Here is a 14,619-nt window from a genome sequence, read left to right on the forward strand (position 1 = left end):
GTCCTGTAAATTTTGGATTCTGCCTCAGTAATTGCATTTGCCAATTCCTTAAAATTAATCTTTCTGTATATACACGTCCTATTGGTTCTGTTTCTCTGGAGATCCCTGACTAACACAAGCTCCAAATCTGGACTGGAGTCAAAGTGGACAACATGACAGCTATTTCAGGGAAAATAGTAAATGCAGAGATTAATTTTGGGAGGCGTGGTGATGTTAATGTAAAGAGCAAGAGGTAATAGTAGTAAACTCAGATTAAGGTGAGAAGGGATAGAAGGCTGTGTAATGTTGGCTATTGCTGCCGCAGGAGACTAATGAGTGAACTTGTGGTAGTACTACTCAGTTTAAGATATAGGGAAAAATCAGTATCATACATAAAGCAGTGTTATCAAATAAAATAGAATAGGAACTTGCAAATTTGTTACAGCTGGAAAATGAATAAGTTTATTAAATGCACAGCAGATAAGTTCTCCTATATAAAAAAAAAGATATTAACAGGAGAAATAAAATGATGAGAAACAAAGGGTACATCCAGAAGATCCAAAATGAATATGACATAAATTCTGGAAAGAAAGCACAGTGGAGATGAAAGAAAATAATTATCAAGGTAAAATTAAAAATACAAATTAATGATCTGAAAACCCCCACAAACCTACAAAATGAGAGTCTACAAATTAAAAGACATTTATTGAAAATAACAAATCCTCCTCTGTACAACTTCCTCACCACCATTTACACACATGCTCAGTGCTAGAATTTGCTGACAATTTTATTTTTAATTTTAAGTATAAAGGAAAAATCTATAAAGGTAAATATTCACATAATGACATATTTTGTATTGAGATAGTCACATTTATATATAGAATTAATAATATATACTGACTCCAGAATCTAAATATTTCTATAGTAGTGTTTTAAAAATTGTATTGTTTTTTATTTGTCTAGTTATAACTACAAATATATTTATTTATCTATCTTTGCAGTTTATTAGTCATTCTGGGAGTTCCCATCATGGCTCAGTAGAAACAAATATGACTAGTATCCATGAGAACACAGGTTCAATCCCAGCCTCCCTCAGTGAGTTAAGGATCCAGCATTGCTGTGAGCTGTGGTGTACGTAGCATATGCACCTCAGATCTGGCATTGCCGTGGCTGTATCATATGCTGGCAGCAATAGCTCCAATTGGACCCCTAGCCTGGGAACCTCCATATGCCATGAGTGCAGCCCTAAAAAAAAGGCAAAAAAAAAACCCAAAACAAACCCAGTCATTCTATTTCACTTTATTTTTCTTTTCTATTAAATTCCTGAAAATTATAATGATATTTAGCATTTAGTAAATATATATATGTATATATATATATCACACCCAAGAATAATCAATATAGGCAATATTCATGAATATTGTCCCCTAAGCAGATAGAAAGGACCTATTTAATTTCTTGTTATACTTTTCAGTATTACTTACTTATTATTTAACATTTTCTTATTATTTTACTTATTATTACTTACTTTTTTATTTTAAGCATTTGTCATTTGTAAAAAGACAGTTAAGTCATTATTCTATGGGAAAAACGCCTTATTAGATAAAACCAAAATTTTACTCAGAAGTTTTACTTAAATTTCAAAAAACAGGGCTTTAACAATTCCAAAAGAAAAGGCTAAGTCTGAAACTTGAGAAGTTAATTTTTAAAGTAACAAAGTAGTCATAATAAAAACATAAATGATAATATGATACATAAATATCATAATAAATTATTTAAAGTACAACAAAATAGCAAATATAAAACAAATCCTACCACTGTGTCTAAAAGAGACAAATTTTCTCTAAGAAATCATAAACCTAAAATGTAATAACTATAGGAAACATTAAAAACAAGCCATGTGCTAATTTCTTCCCAAAAAACTAAAAAAAGTCAGTGATTTTAATGATTCAAGAGTATAGTCTTTGGAGTTCCCGTGGTGGCGCAGTGGTTAACGAATCCGACTAGGAACCATGAGGTCGCGGGTTCGATCCCTGCGCTTGCTCAGTGGGTTAAAGATCCGGCGTTGCCGTGAACTGTGGTGTAGGTCGCAGACGCGGCTCGGATCCCACGTTGCTGTGGCTCTAGCGTAGGCTGGTGGCTACGGCTCCGATTAGACCCCTAGCCTGGGAACCTCCATATGCCGCGAGAGCGGCCCAAGATATGGCAAAAAGACAAAAAAAAAAAAAAAAAAAAAAAAAAAGAGTATAGTCTTTGATATTTTTAATGTATAAATCAATCCTGAAGTCAAATTTTAACAGTGACAAATCATAATAGAAGGAAGGAAAGCATTCTTTTCATTTTAACATAGCATAACTACTTCCAAAACCTGTCATATACTGTGGAGACAGATAAATAGACGAGTTACAGAGAAATACCCTAAAATTTTTCAGTGTATATGGAACTACTAGTTCCCATATGATCTATTTATATAATTCTTTACAAGATCAACAGAGAAAAATAGCATGATTATCTTAAGAGGTACTTTCAGTGACGGTCATATCTGTTCTGTGAAGCCAGCTACTTACTGGCATTAGTAACGATTTCTGTGACGATGCTAAAGGAAACGTCATTTTGTGGAATTTTCAGATAAGAGTGAATAGAGAAAAGTTTGTAATAAGTGAATAAAATGATTTTTCTACATTGTTAACATAAAGTTGGATCAGTGAAAATATTAAAGTCAAAACTAAGATCTAAAGCTCACTTAGGCAAATCATGTCAGGTAAGAATGATCTGATCTGGGGTATAGCAAGGATTTTTTTTTTTTTCTCTCCTGAAATGGTATTCCATTTCCAGTTGAGACCTCCTCAGAATGACCTTTATTGCCCATATTTCCCAGCATTCTGTTCACAACCACTTAGGTTTTACCAAGAAGCCTGAGGCTTTCTCTATAGCTCTCCTCCTCTGTTTCTCACCCTATATGGCAATCACCTTTTACATTTTATTTGTGGCATTGTAGGCTTTTCCTGCATGCATCTCAAAACTCTCCCATTCTCTGCCCATCACCCAGTTCCAATGCTGCTTCCATGTTTTTGGGCCTCTGTTACAGCACCTCCACTTTTTGACACCAATTTTCTGTCTTAGTCTGTTTGGGCTGCTACAATAAAATACCACAAACTGGCTAGTTATAAACAGAAATTTATTTCTCACAGTTCTGGAGGCTGGGAATTCCAAAAGTCAAGGCTGCAGCATGGTCACATTCTAGTGAGGGCCCTCTTCCTTGTTCATAATTGTTCATAACTGTTCATCTCTTTACTTGGAGAAAATAGGTTAGCAAGTTCTCAGGGCCCCTTTTATAAGGGCACTAATCCCATTCACGAGGGGTCTACCCTCATGACCCAGGCACCTCCCAAATGCCTTACCCCTTTATCCCATCCTATCACATTGAACATTAGGATCTCAACATATGAATTTGGGGGAGACAGAAACACTCAGACCATAGTACACAGTGAATGTATCACAAGTCATCACTCCCTTGTCCTAATGATGGAGTTATTGTTGTTTTCAAACTGAGACATCTGTGAATTATACAGTTATAAACATTCTAGGTCATTTCTCCTATTTTGTGTAAGAAATTGCTGGTTCCTCAAGTATACAAATGTAAAAATTAGTAGATAATGCCAAAAAATTCCCCAAAGTACCTATATCAATTGACACTCTTACTACTTTTCATGAGAGTTATCTTTTTCTACTTTTGGTATTTCCAAGCTTTTTATTTGGATATTCTGGTGTATATAAAGTTATAGCTCATTGTAATTAATTTGCATTTCCTTGGTGACCAATGAAGTTGAGCACCATTATCATACCTTTACTGACCATTTGCTCATGTCTTTTGTTCATTTTTTTTCTGTTGTTTTCCCCTTTATTGATTTATAGGTGTTCCTAAAGAGGCTGGATTATATTTTGTGCACACATTCTTTTACATTTATTTATATATAAAAATATATTCTCCAAAATATACTTCTTACTTTTATACTCTAATGTCTTTAAATAGGAAAAGCTTTACTGAGATATAATTTATATAATATGCAATTCACGTTTTTAAAGTGCACAATACAATTTTTTGTAGCATATTCAGAGTTCTGAACCATTACAACCTAATTTTAGAATACTTACATCTCAAGAAACTTCTTATCCATTAATAGTCACTCCTCATCTACCCATCCCAGAAGTCTTAGGCAACACAAATCTATTTTCTGTCTCTACAGATTTGCTTTTTCTGAACATTTTATATAAAAGGAATAATAAAACAAGTGATCCTTTTTTTATTGGCTTCTTTTGTTTAGCATAATGCTTTCTGGGTTCATTCATATTGCTAATGTATCAGTATTTTATTGCTTTTAATTGCCAAATGGTATTAATTGTATGCCTTTGCCAGTTTATTTATCCACTCATCAGTTGATGGTCATTTGAGTAATATATGATTTTTGGCTATTATGAATAATGTTATTATGAACATCTATGCCCACATATTTTTGTGAATATATAATTTCATTTCTCTCAGGTTAAACTTTTAACTCTCACTTTTTGAAGAATTGCCAAACTCTTTTGAAGAGTAAGTGCACAGTTTTGCATCTCTACTAACAATATATAAGATTCATATCCTTCTCAACAGTGATATTTTGCTAATGCATTCCTGGTAGGTGAGAAGTGGTATTACACTTTGATTTCAGTTTGCATTGTGCTAATGACTAATGATCATCAGCAACTTTGTATGTTCCTATTATATACCCTTTTTGGAGAAATGTCTATTTGTATCATTCCTCATATTTCTTTGTTAATTTTTATAATAGTTAATTTACAATGTTCTGTCAATTTCTGCTGTACAGTAAAGTGACCCAATCATACATATATACACATTCATTTATCATATTTAATTAGGCTATTTATCTTTTTATTTTCGAGTTATAAGAATTTTTATAAATACTGGTTACTTACTTCTTATCAGATAATGTTATTATCTTCTTCCACTCTGGGAGCTATTTTTCAGTTTTTGGTGGTACCGTTTGCAACAAAGAAGTCTTTAATCCTGATAAAGCCCATTATATATATTTATATATAGCATACACATATATAATGTGTATATTTGTTTTGCTTTTGTGTTTTTTTTCCAAGAAGACTTTGCCTAAGGTCAAAAATATATACTCCTATGTTTTGCTCTAAGATTTTTATAGACTTAGTCCTTACTTTTCTGTGATCCATTTTGAGTTATTTTTTTGTGTAGGGTGTAATTTAAAGGTCCAAATCTATTCTTTTGCATGTAGATATCCAGTTGTTCCAGAATCATTTCTGAAAAAAGGTTATTCTCATTCATTAAAATGTCTTGGCACCTTATCAGAAATCGACTGTCCATAGAAGTAAGGATTTATTTCTAGACTTTCAACTCTATTACATTAATCTACAGGTTTGTTCTTATGTCACACAGCCTTAAATACTGCAGCTGTGCAGTAAGCTTAAAATCAGAAGTGTGAGGCTCCAATTTTGTTTTTCTTTTTCAAGGTTGTTTGTGCTATTCTATGTTTATTGCATTTCCATATTAATTTTAGGGTGAGCTAGAGATTTTCTGCAAAATTGGCACATATTTTAATATGGCTGTTATTGAATCTGTAGTAATTCGGGATATATTGCCATTTTATAACATTGTCCTCTGATAAACATAGAACGTCTATTTATTTAGATCTTTTTTTTTCATTTCTTTCAATAATACTTTCTAGTTTTCTGTGTAAAGTTTTAGACTTCTTTTGTTAAATTTATTCTTAAATATTGTATTTTTAGTGCCATTGGATATAGAATTGTTTTCTTTATGTTTAGCTTTTTCATATAAATAGCTTTTTGTATATACATTATGTATCCTACAAGATCCTTCTTTGAAACCACAATTCTACATATCCAAATCTGGACATCATATCCAGAGCTTATGCCCAATTTATTGCATGTATTATTAGTAGAGTTTCTTTTTGTGTGTCTTCAGTAAGTTAGCTATTTTGAGTTTATCGCTTATATAATAGGACATATGTATCTGCATATGTAAATTAATGATGAAAATAGAAGTGTGAATGAAAAAATAGAAAAAGGGAACCATGAATTAGTTGACAACCTGAGGAACAGTCTTACATGTCTCAACTGTAAACATTCTAGCTTACGTCTTCCATTCTTAGCATCAACTACTTCCTCTAGTCAAATGATTCTGTAAGCTAGATTACATAAAAATAATAAGTTGATTTTTAAGTTTTCTATATCATTACAAAATAAATCAAGGAGGCTGACAAATACATAACCTATATTTTAGTTACTTATTTCTCCTTCAGAGCTCACATTCCACTGATTTATTTTTGGGACAAGTTGGGACTCTGTTCTTCTCCTGATTTGCTCGAAGAAATGGCTCTCCCAACTCTGACTGACCTACTTGGTGCTGCTCATTACACCAGTGATGATACTATCTTGAATCCTGAAATAAAATCCACTCCACAGGTTGTCATAACTCCTTCCACAATAGAGCAGCTGATACTGAATATGTGAAAGCCCAGAGTTGCTCGTTGCTGTATTGTTCAGACTCTTTAGTCCCACAAAATGAATGCACAAGAATGTTCTAATGTATAATATTTTACTAAAGGTTTAAATAATGATATACATTATACAGAACAAGATTGTAGTCATCATATTTTAAAAATATACTATGCCATACCTCAGAAGTGAAATCTTTTATAGGAATCAAATTTCCTAATTTAGCTATCTTAACCTAAGTTGTATATTCTCCCTGGGTGATTATCTTCTTTTAAACTCTGCCACTAATAATCATGACTTTTGACCTCTGTAGATAAAAATTGAGCTCATCTCAGGATTATCTCCCTATCATTGAGTCTATGTTACTCAGTATAGATTAAAGAATAAAGAGGTTCAAATTAAATGATGCTTGATAGCTTTTGGTATAAAAGAGAGGGTCATAACGGAGGGTCAAGCTATTTTCACTCCCTTCAGTGTCTACTCATCTTTGGTACAGAGCAGGAAAGAAAAGATCTAGAGAAGGACAATGCACATTTCCTCCTTAGCAAGGAGTTTTTGGGAAATGAATGACCTGATCAGACATCCATCCCTTGGCACACAGTAGTGGTAATTACAAAATAAAATGCTTTTATCAAGTTATACAAGTATCTATTTAGATCATTTATAGAAAACCAACCTAAACTTAGATTAATGGAGTAGGTAAGAAGGGGGTAGTCACATAGGCTGTGTGATTAATGGAGAATAAAATGAGGATATTTCAAGACCAAAGTGTCTCCTTTATAGGTGTTATCTATGCACTTAATTTAAAAACTTGTCTATTTTTCCCCAAGTTAAAAGAATGCAGAGGAAAAAGATGGATTTTTGAGGGAGCTTCAGCATACTTTTTGGGGATTTTCCAGGAAAAAACATATTACATCTGTTCATGATACATTCCTTCAACTTTTGAATTAGTAGTAAAGCTTTATACAGGGTGAGATCTATAATTTTCCCGAGTTAACTTTAACAAATCAACTCTTTTTGCCAACACACAGAGATGCGTTTCCCATTTTTCATGTTTCTTTGAGTTAATGTTAAGTCAGCTGTAAACTCAGATGTACCCTCTCTAAGAATAAACAGAGTTCCATGATATTCTAAACCCAGTAAAGCAGAGAAAGGATAGCAACTTTGTTTAGAGATACTTGAGTTAAAGCACATACACAATCATCCTCTTACCTGAGAAATCCTAGCACTTGATTGTAATGGATACTGGCAACAGTAGTGGTGTCAGAAGGAGTAAATATATATTTGTTATATTAATAAAGACAGATTCTAGATTTTAAAGTTGGCCTCAAGACAAGTCTGGGGACCATAATTAGTCTACTCTAACCTGTGGTGCCTCAGATAGCTGCTGGTGAACTGAATTAACATCTCTTGCTTTGTTATTACAGCATAAACATGGAATGATTTTTAACATAATAGGTATTCGAGTTTAGTGCTATTTAATTAGTGTATACACTTGCATTTGATTAAACAGAAAAATTTAATCTGAACCAATACACTACTAAGGGCCCTTGAATAGTTGAAAATACAAGATCACTAGCCAGAGAAAAAGAGTATCACCTTCTAGATATATTCATGATAAGACAATTTTAAGAATTGGTGGGTGTATCAGGCAGTGCATAGTATGACAAGTAACAACATCTATATAATCTCTAAACACAATATCAAGCACCAGTATCTTTCCCATGCTTTTTGCCAATTTGTGTGCTTTCCTTCCTGCAATGTAAAATTCTATAAACATTTCTATTGACTCTGTGACATTTATAGGAATAACAAAATTAAATCAAATAGCTTTGAGAGTTTAGGGGTAATAAAGCAACTATCCATTTGTTGGGCTCTTGACAACTCCTTTTAAAGGATAATAGTAGAGTTTTTAAAATTAGTAATATGACAAGACAAACATCTTTCATACAAGCCATTCTTTTGTTAGATATTTCATTATACCTAGTGCATATATAATTTTAAAGAATGCATTTGTAGAAGTAGATATATTACAAAAGATACTTAGAATTATGTCAGTGGGTATAAGAACCTATTCCAGTTGTGATGCATTATCATTAGAAATTCTTGTAAAAATGTATACATCATCCACGTGATAGTTGAATAGAATTGCAGATATTTTCTCAACTGATTACATTAACATAGTTAATAGAGGACTTCCTTTGTGGCTCACAGCATAACTATTCAGTGTTGCTTCTACAATGGCTGTGGCTCATCCCCTGGCTTAGGAACTTCCATATACTGCAGGTGTGGACTCATTTTTTTTTTTTTTTAGCAAAAACGTAGTTAATATAAACTTCAGGTTTTTTTCTGTTGGTGGAATCCAGATAGGTACTCAATTAGAATTTCAGGTATTTTTTTCACTTAGCATTACAATGATTTATATCTTTTGCTTTATTTCCCAGTGAGCCATCAGTAATCCAGCCACAGATTTGTGGACTATTTCTGAAGAAATACATTTTCATATAAATGAAACAGAATTCTTTAAAAGCTATAATAAATATTTCTGATATTCCTGGCCTCGCTCAGTGGGTTAAGGGTCCGGCTTTGCTGTGGCTATAGTGTAGGCTGGCAGCTACAGCTCCGATTAGACCCCTCACCTAAGGACCTCCAAGTGCCACATGTGCAGACCTAGAAAAGACAAAAAAAAAAAAAAAAAAAAAAAAAAAAAAAGTCATGTATGTAAATAGAAAATGCAGTAGTTAGTATTACGGTCCTAATTTTGCATAAGAAGATTAAAACAAAAGAGGATAAATTCCCTCAAATCACATGTGTAATAGCCAGGATTTGAATCCATGGCTACTTCTCCTAGAGTCTAGAGTTTTAACCATTATACAATACAGCTTCTGCATGAAATTTGCCTAACATATTCCTCATTTCAGTAATAGAATTTTTCTGTGCAACATTACCTTTTATTGGTTACTTATTATTCATGATAACACCTTCTTCTAAACTTTGTTTCCCAAAGTTCTGTCCAAAATTCCATTTTTTAAAGTGCTTTTTAATCCATCATAATGAATAAAGTACAGATCAAATACTCTGAATTTTGTTAGAATATTAACCTTCCAATTATAATACAAAGTTTTCCATCAAATCCTGTAGTGCCTAAGGTAGTTATTTCAAGCAATAGCAGATCTGAGTCAGGTGATCTAAAGCATCTTGAGAACATGCCATGTAAGTCTTTAAAGAATATTGTCAACAGACTGTGAAAGTTATACATTCATACATTCTGGAGAAGACACAGGGTGATTGGCCATGTTTATTGGTTGACAGCTGAAGGACAGTAAATTATATTTAATGCTATTCTAGAAAAACATAGCTCTGGAAATTTTGGTAGGAACAATGGAGATTCCTACCATAGAAATATGCTTGTCTGGGAATATTGCATACAACATATGGTCATTTCTATAAAAATAAAAGAATAGAAAATGCATAGACTCTGGCACATAATAAATATTCAATATATGTTAGCTACTCTGATAATGATGGTATACAAATAAAATTTGAATCTTTTTTCAAGTGTCTAAATTGTTCCAAGTAATACATTAAATCTGTAGAGAAATTTTGGAGATGATTGTGATTTTTGTGCTGGGTTATAGCTGTTTTCTTCTGTGTTGAAAGTCATATCTTGTCTTGCCATACAACCTTTGCAAAAGGTGGGCCTTGATAGCTGAGCTTCATATATGGTCAATATAATGATGCCTCTTTATTCTCATATATTTCCTACCTTCCAATTAAGTGGAACAAATGCATTTGTATGAAAGGTTTTTAACTGGAAACAAAACAATAAGTCCTTCCTTGCTTGTATATATAAAATATTTCAATACATTAAGCTTAACTTCTAAACATAATAGCTATATTATCTTAGAAAACATGTCAAAATTGGAAGAGAGGGGAGTTCCGTCGTGGCTCAGTAGTTAGCGAATCCGACTAGGAACCATGAGGTTGCGGGTTCGATCCCTGCCCTTGCTCAGTGGGTTAAAGGATCCAGCATTGCCGTGAGCTGTGGTGTACGTTGCAGATGCGGCTCGGATCCCGCGTTGCTGTGGCTCTGGCATAGGCCAGTGGCTACAGCTCCGATTCAACCCCTAACCTGGGAACCGCCATATCCCGCGGGAGCGGCCCAAGAAATGGCAAAAAGACAAAAAAATAAAAATAAAAAAAGAATAAAGAAATTGGAAGAGAAACTGGGAAGGATTCCAATGTTTCTTGAGTTCTGCTCTGTGCCAGATGACTTTCATAAGTTGATATGTTCTATCCTAACAGCAGTTTTACATTATAGTTACTCCTATTTTTGACATTAAAAAAAGGACAAGGAGTTCCCGTCGTGGCGTAGTGGTTAACGAATCCGACTAGGAACCATGAGGTTGAGGGTTCGATCCCTGCCCTTGCTCAGTGAGTTAACGATCTGGCGTAGCCCTGAGCTGTGGTGTAGGTTGCAGACGCGGCTTGGATCCTGCGCTGCTGTGGCTCTGGCGTAGGTTGGCAGCTACAGCTCCGATTCGACCCCTAGCCTGGAAACCTCCATATGCCGCAGGAGCGGCCCAAGAAATGGCAAAAAGACAAAAAAAAAAAAAAAAAAAAAGGACAAGATTAACTATTGCTTTTTAGCATTTATAATTGCCTATTGAAAATTAGTTTTCAGCTTTTCTGACCACTTCTCCCTCCCCCCTGAGTGCCACCCCAGCTGCACTGCTGTTGCTCTAAGCTCCCAGCTCCTGCTAAGCTAACGCCGTGGTCGTCTGCCTCCAGCCACCACCATGAGTGTCTACCAGGACCTCATCAGCCATGATGAGATGTTTTCCAACATCTATAAGATCCGGGAGATTGCGGACGGGCTGTGTCTGGAGGTGGAGAGGAAGATGGTCAGTAGAGTAGAGGGTAACACTGATGACTCGCTCATTGGTGGAAATGCCTACGCTGGAGGTCCCAGGGCCAAGGTACGAAAGCACAGTAATCACTGGTGTCGATATTGTTATGAACTACCACCTGCAGGAAACCAGCTTCACAAAGGAAGCCTATAAGAAGTACATCAAAGATTACATGAAGTCAATCAAAGGGAGAAACTTGAAGAACAGAGCCAAGAAAGAGTAAAACCTTTTATGACAGGAGCTAGAGAACAAATCAAGCACATCCTTGCTAATTTCAAAAACTATCAGTTTTTTATTGGTAAAAATAGGAATCCAGATGGCATGATTGCTCTGCTGGGCCACCGTGAAGATGATGTGACTCCGTATATGATTTTCTTTAAGGATGGCTTAGAAATGGAAAAATGTTAACAAATTTGTCTGTTACTTTGGATCTATTGCCTGTCATCATAACTGGCTGGCCGCTGTTTTTCATCCACAAAACACCAGGACTTAGACAAATGGGACTGATGGCATCTTGAGCTTGTTATTTTGACATTGATTTTTTTTTTTTTTTTTTGAAGCAAGGGCATTGTTTTTGCAGGAAAACAAAACAAAACATGTCATGTAGGTTGTCTAAAAATAAAATGCATTTAAACTCATTTGAGAATGCCCCTTAGTTTAATATGTAATATCTAAATCATGCTGTGTAGCCTTCCTGGAGAAGCTAGAACCTTGTTGTAGACCACAACTGGAAAGTATAAGGCCATCTTCAGATAACTTCTGCAGTTGAAAGCCACTTCCTGGACTTGGAATATAAACAAGAATCAAAATATTTGAGTCGAAGGGAAAAACCATGCTCAGAGCAGTGCCAACAGCTGAAGTGGATTCTTTACACTTTCATCACCTACAAATGGAAGAGATTAACCAAAAGAATAAAAAGACTAATACAGTTGCAAAAACAAAAATTAGTTTTCACTCTCACCATTTAAAGAACCATAAGAAATGGTACATGGTCTGTTTGTATATTTTCCCAGAAACTTACATAGTGTTTTCCACGTGTAGGAAGTCTAAATATATTTATATATGGACTGAATGGATAAAAGTCATGTGGCAGAATAAAAATTTAAACCTAAGTTTATGCTCATTTCGATAATTACTGGAAGTCAAAACTTTATGGGCTTGAGATGAAATCAGTTAAACATGCAATGCGAGTGGATATTTTCTATGGTTTTGATCAGTGAAATGATAAGCTGATACTGTTCATTCCATAAATTCTCCACTCCCTTGTAAAATTACAGCTGCCAGCATAAAACTTAGTATCACTATCTCCAAAGTCTACATGCCGTCATTCTCTTTTTCTTAGTAAGTTAGATTTCTAGGAAACTAATTCTGGGATTCTGAGATTTTTGCTTTGAAGGTTAGTTGAAATGTTCTCTAGGGAAAAAAAAAAATCTGTGAAGGTTTAATGAAGCAACCAGAGGGAGAAGATGAACTGTGATAGAGTTGCATCTAAAAGGAGCTCTGGATCAGTTGGGATACTCTTGCAGGGTGACCTCAGTTGTGAAAAGGGTTCTGTGGGTTTTTACAATCTACTATCTACAAAAATCATTTGCTGTGAGTTGTCTCCAAGAGGGGAGCATGACCTTTGGAGAGGTGGCTCGCTTGGGCAGAGGATAACTCCTGGAGAGGGATTTGACTAGAATGAAGTCTATGTGCCATAACACAGCATAAACATGGATTTTTCGTAACCTGTTAAATGATAAAATTTGTTGATCATATCAGCAAGTCCAGTGGAAATAATGTAAACTCTTAGGGCATAGGCAGATATCACTATTTCTGGGCAGTTCTTATAAGAAGTGCAGACAAAGAAAAATGCCTCATCATCTCATTGTGGGAAAGAGTTTATGTAGCTGCCTGGGTTATGTATATGATAATCTCTCAAAAGAGTGCTTGACAGTTTCCAGGAAACATTTCTCAACTTAATTGCTAGCAGTTGACCAAGGAAGCATCCTCACTAAAGTGGAAGCTGAGTGGTCTGTTGGTGATGATACCAGACTTAGATCCAGAACACTGCCTCTTGTGTTTTGTCTTTGCTACAAGGTCCCTAATTCCTATTCTGTAATTTAGCATTTCTTTCCCTATACTCTGTGTACTCTATGTACTGCTCACAATCTAATAATTCTTATTGTTGCTATTAATAATAATAGTAATGAGTAAAACCATCAAAAATATGTGACTAGAAATTTTCCAAATGATTTTCACATGTAAGAAGATGTTAATTGGAACAAAGCTAAGCTGCTATAACAAAAGACTTCAAATTATAGCCGCACAAAGTGAGTTTATTTTTCTCTTGTGTAATGGTGAGTATATCAGTGTTCACCACCTCAGAAATGTTTCTGGTCTTCATAGCTATTCAAAAGGTTAGCTTCTTTCTAAGGCATTGCTCTACCATACCTGAGAGATTAGTCATTGCTGTATGATTGACGTTCCATTGCCATTATCTCCTCACAACTGAAAGAGGTATGGGTGGAGGATTTACTCCTGAGGTCATTTCCAGGCCAGAAATGGCACCTATCACTTCTGCACAAATTCCATTGGCAGATAATTATTTGCTCATAATTAACTGCAAAGGAATCTTGAATTGCCTAACTTGGCAGAAATGTATCTGGCTATAATTGTAATGAAAGACACAAAACTGATTTGTGTGGAAGGCGAGCAACTCGACTGGCAAATTCACTAATAGCTTTTCTAATTTCATTTTCTGCACTTTTTCTTCTCTTTACCCAAGCTCAAAATAAATGTTTTCTAGTTTCTAAGAGAAAACACATTCTCTTCAAATGATAATTACCACAAATACTTTTCTCTGGATCTCATCCTTGGTATTTCCATCATGAGAAGAGTATTGGGAAACCAAAATCAGACTCCTGTTTCATGCTCTCTGTGACTTTATTCTGAATTAGTGATTCAAGTTTTTAAATGAGAGAGAGAGTAGTAAGAAGAAAGAGGTTGAGACAAATGGCAAAAAATATCAGTATTACAAGTGTATTTTCCTGCTATAAAACTCCATGAGTTCCCAAGATTAGAGATGTAGTCCATTCAACCAGTGATTTTAACCAAGAGTGTGGAAAGAAGAAAATGATGGGAGAGAGGCTCCTACCAGTAACCCGCAAACTACCTCTCTGCAACCCAAGAAAATTGAGTGTCTCCC

General features: G+C 34.7%; 1 long non-coding RNA gene and 1 pseudogene across 5 annotated transcripts in view; both read left to right on the plus strand.

Annotated features, from left to right (window-relative positions):
* The window catches only part of LOC102163618 (uncharacterized), a 501,092-nt gene that overhangs the window by 135,128 nt on the left and 351,345 nt on the right, over positions 1 to 14,619 (plus strand). The window lies entirely within an intron of this gene.
* On the plus strand, positions 11,322 to 11,864 carry LOC100627728 (translationally-controlled tumor protein-like; annotated as a pseudogene).

The sequence above is a fragment of the Sus scrofa genome, chromosome 8, assembly GCF_054392235.1.
Source record: "Sus scrofa isolate SSC_HxYL_T2T_F1_AM1 chromosome 8, Sscrofa_HxYL_maternal_Yorkshire_Landrace_v2.0, whole genome shotgun sequence".
NCBI classification, from domain to species: domain Eukaryota; kingdom Metazoa; phylum Chordata; class Mammalia; order Artiodactyla; family Suidae; genus Sus; species Sus scrofa.